This window comes from Nelumbo nucifera, chromosome 2 (genome assembly GCF_055504915.1).
Source record: "Nelumbo nucifera cultivar China Antique chromosome 2, China Antique-T2T, whole genome shotgun sequence".
Taxonomy (NCBI): Eukaryota; Viridiplantae; Streptophyta; class Magnoliopsida; order Proteales; family Nelumbonaceae; genus Nelumbo; species Nelumbo nucifera.
The window spans coordinates 106,957,298-106,967,272 of NC_142650.1; the positions used below are offsets into that span (position 1 = coordinate 106,957,298).

The 9,975-nt window shown below is 34.2% G+C and overlaps 1 long non-coding RNA gene across 3 annotated transcripts; it reads right to left on the reverse strand.

The window, feature by feature from the left end:
* Nucleotides 1–7,084: 7,084 nt before the first annotated feature.
* On the reverse strand, nt 7,085–9,519 carry LOC148802733 (uncharacterized). Of its 3 annotated transcripts, none has more exons than XR_016082836.1 (3): nt 9,117–9,519; nt 8,243–8,529; nt 7,085–7,343 (listed from the first exon to the last, which is right to left on the reverse strand). It is a non-coding gene; the product is annotated as an uncharacterized LOC148802733 (long non-coding RNA). The 3 variants fall into 3 exon arrangements; XR_016082835.1 differs by having other exon boundaries at nt 8,980–9,519; XR_016082834.1 differs by lacking the exon at nt 9,117–9,519 and having other exon boundaries at nt 8,243–8,972.
* Between the last annotated feature and the right edge of the window lie 456 nt (nt 9,520–9,975).

The following is a 9,975-nucleotide window of genomic DNA, read 5'->3' on the forward strand; positions in this document are numbered from 1 at the left end:
AAAAAAAGAGAGGCAGGGTAGCAGTGCTTTTTTACTCATGCACATGTAAGCATGAATGGGACCTGACTGGAACTAAATTATCAAAAATACCCTCGAGCTCCAAAAATAATTAAAAATAACAACGTGATCACTAGTGACCTTGTTTTATATTCTTCTCTCTGTTAGATGCCTTTTTAACAATATTATAGGTTGGATATTGGATCAGGGTTGAGCTTTTAACTTTTAACATTTTGGTTTTGGCAGGATTGACCTCAAGCCCAAGGCCCAAGCCAAGCCAATCCAGCCCAAGTTAAACTAAACTGCTTTGAATAGCACGTGATATTCACGTGGCAAGAAGAGAATAAAGAAACTCTGCATTAGACAGTCTGTGGCATGATCAGTCCCATTCACATCAAGCGCAAGTGATGCACAGTTTAACTAAAATCTTAGGACTTCGGTTTCTTTCTTTGTTCTCACACATTTTTTATTTCTAGTATCAGCTTGTTAGTCTTGTATTTTTTACTTATCCCCTACAAAACCATAGAAAAGTACTTTGTTAAAAGTAATTTGTAACAATAATCATTATAAATGGAAATCTATTTCTCATTTATTGTAATAAATGGACTCTTTTTTGCAAACGGGTAAGAAATGGACTAATTGAGTGGCATGTTTGTCATTTTATGGGTTGGTGCAATAAGGGTTAAAGGAGTGAGGTTTTAGGTGTTTTTTTTTTTCTTTTATAAATTTGGAAACCTGACAGCAGAGATATGCATGCAGAGAAGCTAATTAATGCATGGAATAAATAAAGTACAAGATACGAAAATACTGGGGGATGAATACAACAAAACATTGGGCATGTTGATGATTTGATTCAAGGGTGAAGATTTGAACACTTCAAGTATGTAATTTAGTAAAAAGGCTTAGGATATTTCAGTCCATCGCTTAATTCAGACCTGTTGTAGAATTGATTTCCCTAGTGGGGTGTCGGTGGGGCCGTGGGGACAGAAAAAGAATTCCAAGAGCTTCCAAATACTGCCATAATCTTCTTTTCTTTTCTTTCCGACTCTGATTTGGAGTACTGATTCAGATTCTTCCCAAACTTTTTGTTGGGGCACCTTGTGGCCTTCTTTGTAGAGTGTGACTGTGAGGAATGTGTTAATATGTTCCAAAAGTGATCACTATCGAGTAGGGATGCAAACAGATTTGATTATCTTTGATCCGATTTGGTTTAATTTATGTAAAATTTAACAAATTATTAAAAGGAAAACATGATTAGAAATTAGGAAGTGATCCAAGTTTGATCCAGTTTTTAATCAATTTCTATTATTTGCTCCAATCCAAAAATATCTGAATTTAGCAAAATAAGATTGGATTCAAATTCAGATCGAATCATGATCCTATTCATTTGCATCCTTAAGTATGAGGGATATTGATATTGGATACTTGGCGGGCCTCAAATCGTGCCACATGGCGTCAGTCAAATCAAATCTTGGCCGCACATCATCAGCTGCTTCCAACCACTCCTAAGGTAAGATTAATTATAAAACAGAGGCACTCAACTCAAGGTAAAGACATTCAGAATCCTAAGAATTATTCTTGGTCATTAAGGACTAAGTTCTGAGTCTTCGTCTCTTGTCTGGTCCGACCCCTCTTTAAGTATTTAGCTAACTTGACCATTGAAATCTTCGCCTCTACAATAACACCCGAAGCCTCTAACGTGCGCTCTCCTTTTGTTTACAAATCAAACAAATCGGCCTCAGATGCTAAGGATATTACTTTGTTGCCCTCAACCCCATATTTGACAGCAATAGATATATTTAAGAAGATGGGCCTTTTGAAGTGACAAAGCTTTCTTTCATCTCATAATTAGAGATAGAATTCAATCTAGATTTAGGATTCTTGGAATGTTTATTGTGGAGGTTTTAGTGCTTCTAATAACTGCTTTTGCTTTAAATTATTTCCTTCTATTCAGCCGTTCCAACCAACTACCCCAAAAGAGGGTAATGTTTGTCAAACTTCCACATGCATCCATGGAACTTCGAAGTATGTAATTAGTTATTAGTGGTTTTGCTTTTCTCTTTTCTTGGAGGTGGAAAGACCAAATTGACCATGCCGCAGTTTAGACTTTTTCCGAATCAGTTTTTCCATTTTCATTCATAGAATCAGTATCCTCTCTCTCTATCTTTGCTTCACCAAATGTGTTCCTTAATTTTGTTTGGGTTGGGATTTTGTTGAGTCGTTTTCGCTAAGCTGCTATGCAAAAGTCGCCAATGCCCGTTTGGGAGAGCCTCTCATGCTGTGGATTTTAGCTTTGTGAGGTGAAACCCATTGGAAAAACCAATAAGCAATGTTTGGTGAAAAAGTTAGAAGAGCCAAATTTGGTTACCGTGACAGCTCTCCATATTAATTTACAGTGGTGTCCTCGAATCAACTGAATCCAAGTTAATCTCTCACAAACGGGTCTCAAAATAAGCCTCAATGGAGAATCATACAAGTGAATGAATAATAATTAAGGGCTTTCTAGATTTTCAAACAAACGTTATAGAACAATACATATGGCAATTTTCCTCATCTCTTTCTCAACCCGATGGTGTCAGGGATGGGGATTAATGGGATCCCCGATCCTGATTATATATATTATTTTGTATATATAATATTATTTATATTATATATATATATATCAAAATATATTTAAAATATTATTTATATTTTAAAATTTTATTTTATTTTAAATATATTTATTTTTCAAAAAAATATTATTAATTAAAAATTTCGGGGATTTGGATTCCTACAGAAAACCCATCTTCATCAGTGATTGGGGATGGAGGACAACATTTTTCTACAATGGGGATCAAGGTTGGGAATAGGGATTTATTTTAAAATTGGAGTCACCAACCAAAAATATGATCCCACTCCATTGCCATTCCTAAGAATAGCCCGAGGGCATTGAGCTTGTCCTGTATTTTGTAATACAGTACATGCATCAAATGGATTCTTTTAGCTCTTTGTGAGCCTTGGGCAAAATTCTTGCATTTTGGTAAGAGTTCAAATCCAGAAATGAAGTGAATTTTCACTCAGATTCAGTTCTAAAGGTATTTGTTATATAATGAGAAACTCAAGATGTGAAACAATTAGAAAATAGAGAAATAGAAAGAAAATGAAACAAATCACCCTAAAGAACATGCAGAATAATTGAATATGGTTCAACAAATTACCAACAACAATGGAGTACAAATATGAACAGCCTCTCTCAAACACCGGTGCCTTATCTCTCCCTCGATCTGTCTATCATGTCTTGTGTTGGGCCACAAAAAAAAAAAAAAAAAAAAAACTGGATTCCTGGATTCCTGGTGGGGTTTTAAGGCTTTAAATCAAAAGTGTTCAACTCCAAAAGCAGTTCACACCCAAGCTACAAGTGAGGCCTACACCAATAAATGTTTCTCTGAGAAAAGAATGAATGTCCCCCACATTTTTGGCACCAGCACCAACCAGCTTTTACAGTGTGGCTTGGAGTTGGGAGTTGGGAGTTGGGACCATGAGATGGGCATTATTGTTTGGGCCACGAGCCACTGTGACCAAACACATAAATGACCTGTCCAATTGAACAAACATGTGCAGATCAAGACAATGGTCTGCCCTTATCACTCCATGGGCCTTCCATGACCATATATTTCTCTTCCTCCAATGTACATGCCTTCGACAAAGTGAACCACAAGTACATATATATTAGCTAATGCTTTGGTTTTCAAATACATTTACTGGTGAAAGTTGTTGATTTCATCAAGCCTTGGGTAGTTTCATAGTTTGTGATTTGGAACATACAACACATATGCCAAGGCTGTCCTCCACAGGGGCCACTATTAGGGGTATCGTCTTTGTCATGTCATGTTCTTAAGGTGAGCTCCACAACAATCTCTCTCTCTTCCTAGAGATTTATCATTCAAGATGCTACAATCATATATCGAGAATATCACTTGTACTATCCTATACTTTGGGCATAGTATCACTTTAGTCCCCAAATTTTAAAATGCGACAAATCAATACCCAAATTTTTAAAACTTGACGATCTAGTATCTGTCATTAACTAGTTGTTAACCAGTCATTAAATGACATTTGAAAAACACACAATTGCCCTTCACGTGTTATTTAATTTTCTTTATCAACCATTTAAACGTTGACAAAAAATTAACAATTCCAAATCCTTACCTTTTCCATTCAAGAAAGTTGGGGTCACGTTTGAGTCGGTATTCTAGTGACCCCAACTTTCTTAAATAAAAGAGGCAAGGATTTGAGACTGTTAATTTTTTGTCAATGTTTAAATGGTTGATAAAGAAAATTAGATAACACTCAAAGGACATTTGTGTTTTTTTCCAAATGTCACTTAACGATTGATTAACAACTAGTTAACAATATGTACTAGATTGTCATGATTTGAATTTTTGCATTTTAAAGTTTGAAGACCAAAATAACACTACGCCCAAAGTAGAGGGTACTAATCATGAATTTTCTCTTAATTTTAGGGGTTTCCACATAAACATAAAGAGTACAAATTGGGCCCAAACTCTAACCCGAGTTTGACATAATTGAAATTCTTCAAGTTGGATAACCCTACTATTCCCCTAACCTTGATGAAGATGGGATTGGATCCAAATCTCCACTACAATCAGCCAAAAGCTTCGGATTAAGATGGCCCGGCCCCTTTGTTATATCGTTCATGCGGAGATGTTTCCGATATGTGATAGTAATACTTTCTAGGTAGTTAGTAGATCTGGTATCGTCTCTAAAAGCACAAAATGAGACTAGGGAGGGTTTTAATGGGTCGAGTCAAATCAATTAGAACGCAATCCAATAATCAAAACGGGGCGAAAGGATGGGTGATGGGTTTTTCTTTTTTTCACCTCCACATGGTTGATACGTGGTCTTTAATGCCACAATGAATTTGCGCTTTTGTAATGTTTCGTGTCATTGCAGCTGGTCTGTTTGTTTATTTGTTTGTTTGTGTAAAAGAGAAATTAGTATTTATCTTTTAGAATTATAGGCTTCTTGGAACCGGAAGAGATGATTAAGGACCGAAGCATTGTTTGGTTGCGGAAGGTAACGACAAGAAATGGCCCTATTTTCATTCAAAGGGGTGAGATTAGAATCAAAGTGGAGTCAAAAATCAATATAAAAGATGGAGTAAAAGTGGAATCTACGATCTCACATATTCACATTTACTCTGATCAGTTGCCTCGTATACCGTTTGGAATTTGTCGGATTTCCGTGGTTTTACCCGTCAAAAAATTATTCCTTGTTTGATTTGACCCGACCCATTAAAATCCTACCTAGTAGTCTAGTACCTACCCAATTCCGGCCAGCCGGCAGCTAGGAATCACCATCTGTCGCGGCAATGAGGTCAATCCGACCATAATCTACAAGGCTACAACTGTAATTTTCGATTTTTTAAAATAAAATCGTATTACCCACAATCCAGCTTGGCTCACATTACACCTATATTTTGGGGGTTGCATGCATAAAACCACGAATTATATATTTCAGGACACTAATCGTATACTTAATTAATGCTTTTAAATTTTGACAGAGATTCAAAAAATATCCTAATATTCTGGTTTCAATCAACCAAAATGAAATATTAATTGAAAAATTCATAATATTATATAATACTATTAAGTGTGTATATATTTTGCACGAACACTTTTTTATAATAATGATAATAAATAATATGTTTCTAAAATTTTTTACAATTTTTTATATTTATATGTTTATCAAAATTATTCTTATTTATCACATTTATTTATTTATTTTTAATGTGATAAATATATAATATTAAAGATGTGTCCAAATGTTTTCTATATTTTCTTTTATATTTTTTATATTTTTGCATGTTTTCATCTTTTTTAATTATTATTATTATTTAATTATGACATCAAGGATTTGCACATTTGACTTCAAAAGGTTGAACTGTTAATTTTTCAGCAAATAAGAAAATAAATCCATTTTTGGTTGATTTTAAATTTGTATTTTATTTCTATTATCAATAAAATAATTATTCTTTGTCACACTTACTTTTTTTTTAAATGATCAATTAAAATAAAATTCAATGAAAGATGGGAGTTGATATCTTAAATATAAGACTTAACGAGAGGAAATTAAATGAAGAGAAATGTATTAGTTCAAATTACATTTTGTGCCTTCACGACTAGAGAGAGATAAAATTCAAAAATAGGGGTATTTTAGTCAAGAATAAGATTCAATAAATGTTAATGGGAGTTAATACCTTAAATATTAGACTTGAATGTGGAGAAAAGTGATTGCTAAAATTGCATTTCTGTCCTTACAATGGAAATGGACCATATTAAAAAATTAGGGTATTTTAGTCAAATAAAAGTTTCACACTCTCATTCACACTTTTAATAATAGTATATATAGATTTGGAGACATTTAATAAAAATGTCATTGTTAAGAACTTTTAGCATACTTCAATATAAACAAAATTTTGGTGGATTTCAATTTTTAACACCTTTTTTTCCTTAACTTTCAATATTTCTCTACAAACTTTTTAAAGGTAAAGCATAAAGCAAAGATCAAAATTTTGCGATGTATAGACCAATATGTATCAATGTATTTATAGTGCAGACTTTGAGCCTTTCGTTTCCTCTTAAATCTTATCTCTTAAGAGAAATCTTTTAACTTGAAGATAAAATTAGTTGTTTGTTTCCTCTTATTTCTTATCTCTTAAAGTGCAATCATATAACATTTTGTTTTTCAATGATACCCCCAAAAAGACAAACAAAAACTCTCATATATGGGGTCAAAATGAAAGTTTGATAGTTTATAGAATTCATAATTTAGAATAACACTCTCTGCATTTAGAGTTCAAAGGAAAAAAAAAATGTTCACCAATACCAATATACCTCTTAATGCAATTATTACACTTTTAGATCTCAAATTTCAGAGCTAATGATTAGGCCCTTACTGTAAATTTTGAAAAAAAAAACTAAAAAAATGAAGCAAAAGGTTCAAAGTACCAATACACCCCTTCTGCCATATCAGAGTGTATTGATACTTTGATTTTGGGTGCGCAATACGTCCCGCCAGTCAAGCATTGAGTCTAAAAATTTCTCTTTTTCTATTTTTCCTTTTATGCTAATACATGGAAGAAGCCAAAAAAAAAAATACAAATTACATTAGAGAGGAAATAAAGGCACAGGGACAGAGAGAAGTGCACGTGAAATCCACCAACCTTGCTAGGGAGAGCCTGTAGCTACATGAATTTGATCCCGCACCTCTATGATAGAACTGATGTCAAGTGACCATCTCATAACAATTGGACCATCGACCATCCCCATATATTCTTTAAGGCCCTGTTTGATTTCACTTCTATTAAGTACTCATTTCAATAAGTACTTAAAACAAGTTTCAATTAGTTATTCAAGAAAGAACTTATATACGTGGTTCACTTATTCCTACTATGGGGATGTGTTAGTTGATCATAAGAATCAAAATTACCATCTTCACCAAAAAAATACCATCAAACAATGAATAAAAAAAAAGTTTGAGAAGCTTATCCAATTAATATTAGTCATTTAAAGTTTTATAGGAGCCAAGGTTGTTCATGGATATAGTGGAATTGCTAGGTTATTTATCCTTCTACCCTAAACTTCACATCACTTTAAATAATTTTAAATTATTAATTAAAAAACAAAATCTGTCTCACGAGCCTACAGTTATGCTGGTTTGATCCTTTGCCTCCATTTCTAGAGGGATATTGAATAATCATTTCAGCTACAGCCTAGAAGAGTTCATCGATATAACTTTATGAAAATAGGATCTATTTGGTTTAGGGTTGGAATTGGAATCGAATCTCATAGCTTGTTTGGCTCGATAAACACATTAAAGAGGAAAATGGATGCCCTTTCCTCGAAAAATCCTTAAAATTGACAATAAGCATCTGTATAAATTATACTACTTCTAGCTCATAAGCATCTATATATTCTGAAAAAGTTCAATTCTTCAATTGGATGTGTTGATGCGCAGGAGCACCAAATCTGTTTTTTTTTTTTTCCATTAAATTAGAAGCTTTATACCTTAAAAGCTTTCATTAAAGGTAAAACACAATAATAGTTATTGTGTGAAGTTGTGAGTAAACAAAATCTACATTAAATTAAACAAGAAAAGAAACAGAACTCATAAATTCATGGAAGATACATTCAACCAGCAAAGATAAAGTAAATGTGGGGAAAACAAAGAAAATTTCACTCACCGGACTAAAAACATGGTAATGATCTTGAGCAGAGAATTGAGAGAATGGTGATGAAAGGAAAGGAGAAAGAGAGGTGGAAAACCTAAAAATTTGCAGGGCTACTTCCTTGCATCAAAGAAGCATGAAAAGCTCTCAGCTCCACAGCTTTTGGTAATGGTGAGCTGGATATCTTGCCTGATAGCGTCCTCTTGATTGTTGTTGTTGTTCTGATAGATTTGAGAAGCAGCACCCCAGAAAGAGGAAAAATAATTGATACAATTGAAGGAAATGGAGAAGTGCACCAAAATCTGAAGAGAAAATTATCTAACGGTGGGATTTCATTTCTAAAATGCACAACCATATCCATTCAAGAATTTAATGAGAGAGGGAGAGTGTGTGTGAAGCTCAAAAAAAAGGCAGCAGTGTTTTGTATTCATACACATGTAAGCATGAACGGGACCTAAGGTTGTGTTTGTTTAGGGTAAACTTGCACTCTGATTCATTTTTACATGTGTTTGGCAACATTACATTTATGTACAAATGACAAACCAATGCATATTTACATTGATAATGAGATGTAAGAGTACATCAATAAAATAGAAGTAAATTTGCATTCAAGTGGGCTTTTGATAAAAAGAAAATATATATAGGCTGCATTTGTTTGAGGTATAAATTCAAATTTTACACCATGGAAAAAATGAACCGATTTAGTGATCGGTGGAAATTAAAACCAGTTCATTTTGAAAATTTACACCTACCTTGTTTGGTTGTCAAGGTGTAATTTCGGTGAGATGATCTATAGAGGTAGAGGAAAGTAGGGGAAGAAGAAGAAGGAAAAGGAGCAGAAGAGAGAAAGAGAGAACGAAAGAGAGACATATATGCCGCTGTGTCTCACCTCTCCGGAGATCTACCATTTCATACTGAAAGAGAGACAGATCTACCATTTCATACTGGGTGCGTTCTCTTGACCTCTCCGTTGTGTTTCACCTCGCCACCAAACCAAACCCCTAAAAGTAAAACCCACGAAACAAGCCCTAAAACATGATATCCACCATGAATGACAAAGCTCACAACTTCTACAACAACCCAACAAGCCACAGGAGTTCAGATCTGCCGCTACAACTGGTTGCAACGGCGGTGATAAAAAGAGAAAAAAGGGGGAAGAAGAAGAAGAGAGAAGGAGAAGAGAGAGAGAGAGTGAGCGATCAATGTAATAAATACATCGATACATCGATAATGGACTAATTGAATAGTATATTTGTCATTTTATGGATTGGTACAATATAAGGTTTAAAGGAATAAGGTCTTAGGTTTAGAAAAAAAAAAAATACATGGCGATGAATATAAATACACCAAAGCATAGAGCACATTGATTCAAGGGTGAAGACTTGAAGACTTTCATGTAATTTACCAAAAAGGATGAGGGCATTTCAGTCCATTGGTTACTTCAGACTTCTGATAGAATTGGTTTCCCTAGTGGTCTGGTGGGGCCGTGGGGACAGCAAGAATTCCAAGAGTTTCCAAAACTGACTTGATCTTCTTTTCTTTTCTTTCGGACTCTGGATTTGGGTACTGATTCAGATTCTTCTCAACTTTCTGAGGGGACCGTGTGGCCCTTCTTTGTTTCACTTAATTACACTATTGGATGAGCTTTTACTTCACTTACTTTTTTTGCAGGAGAATAAAGAATATTAATATGTGCAAAAAGTAATCACCATTCACTAATCAGTGTGGCATTTTGGTGTGACAGAACT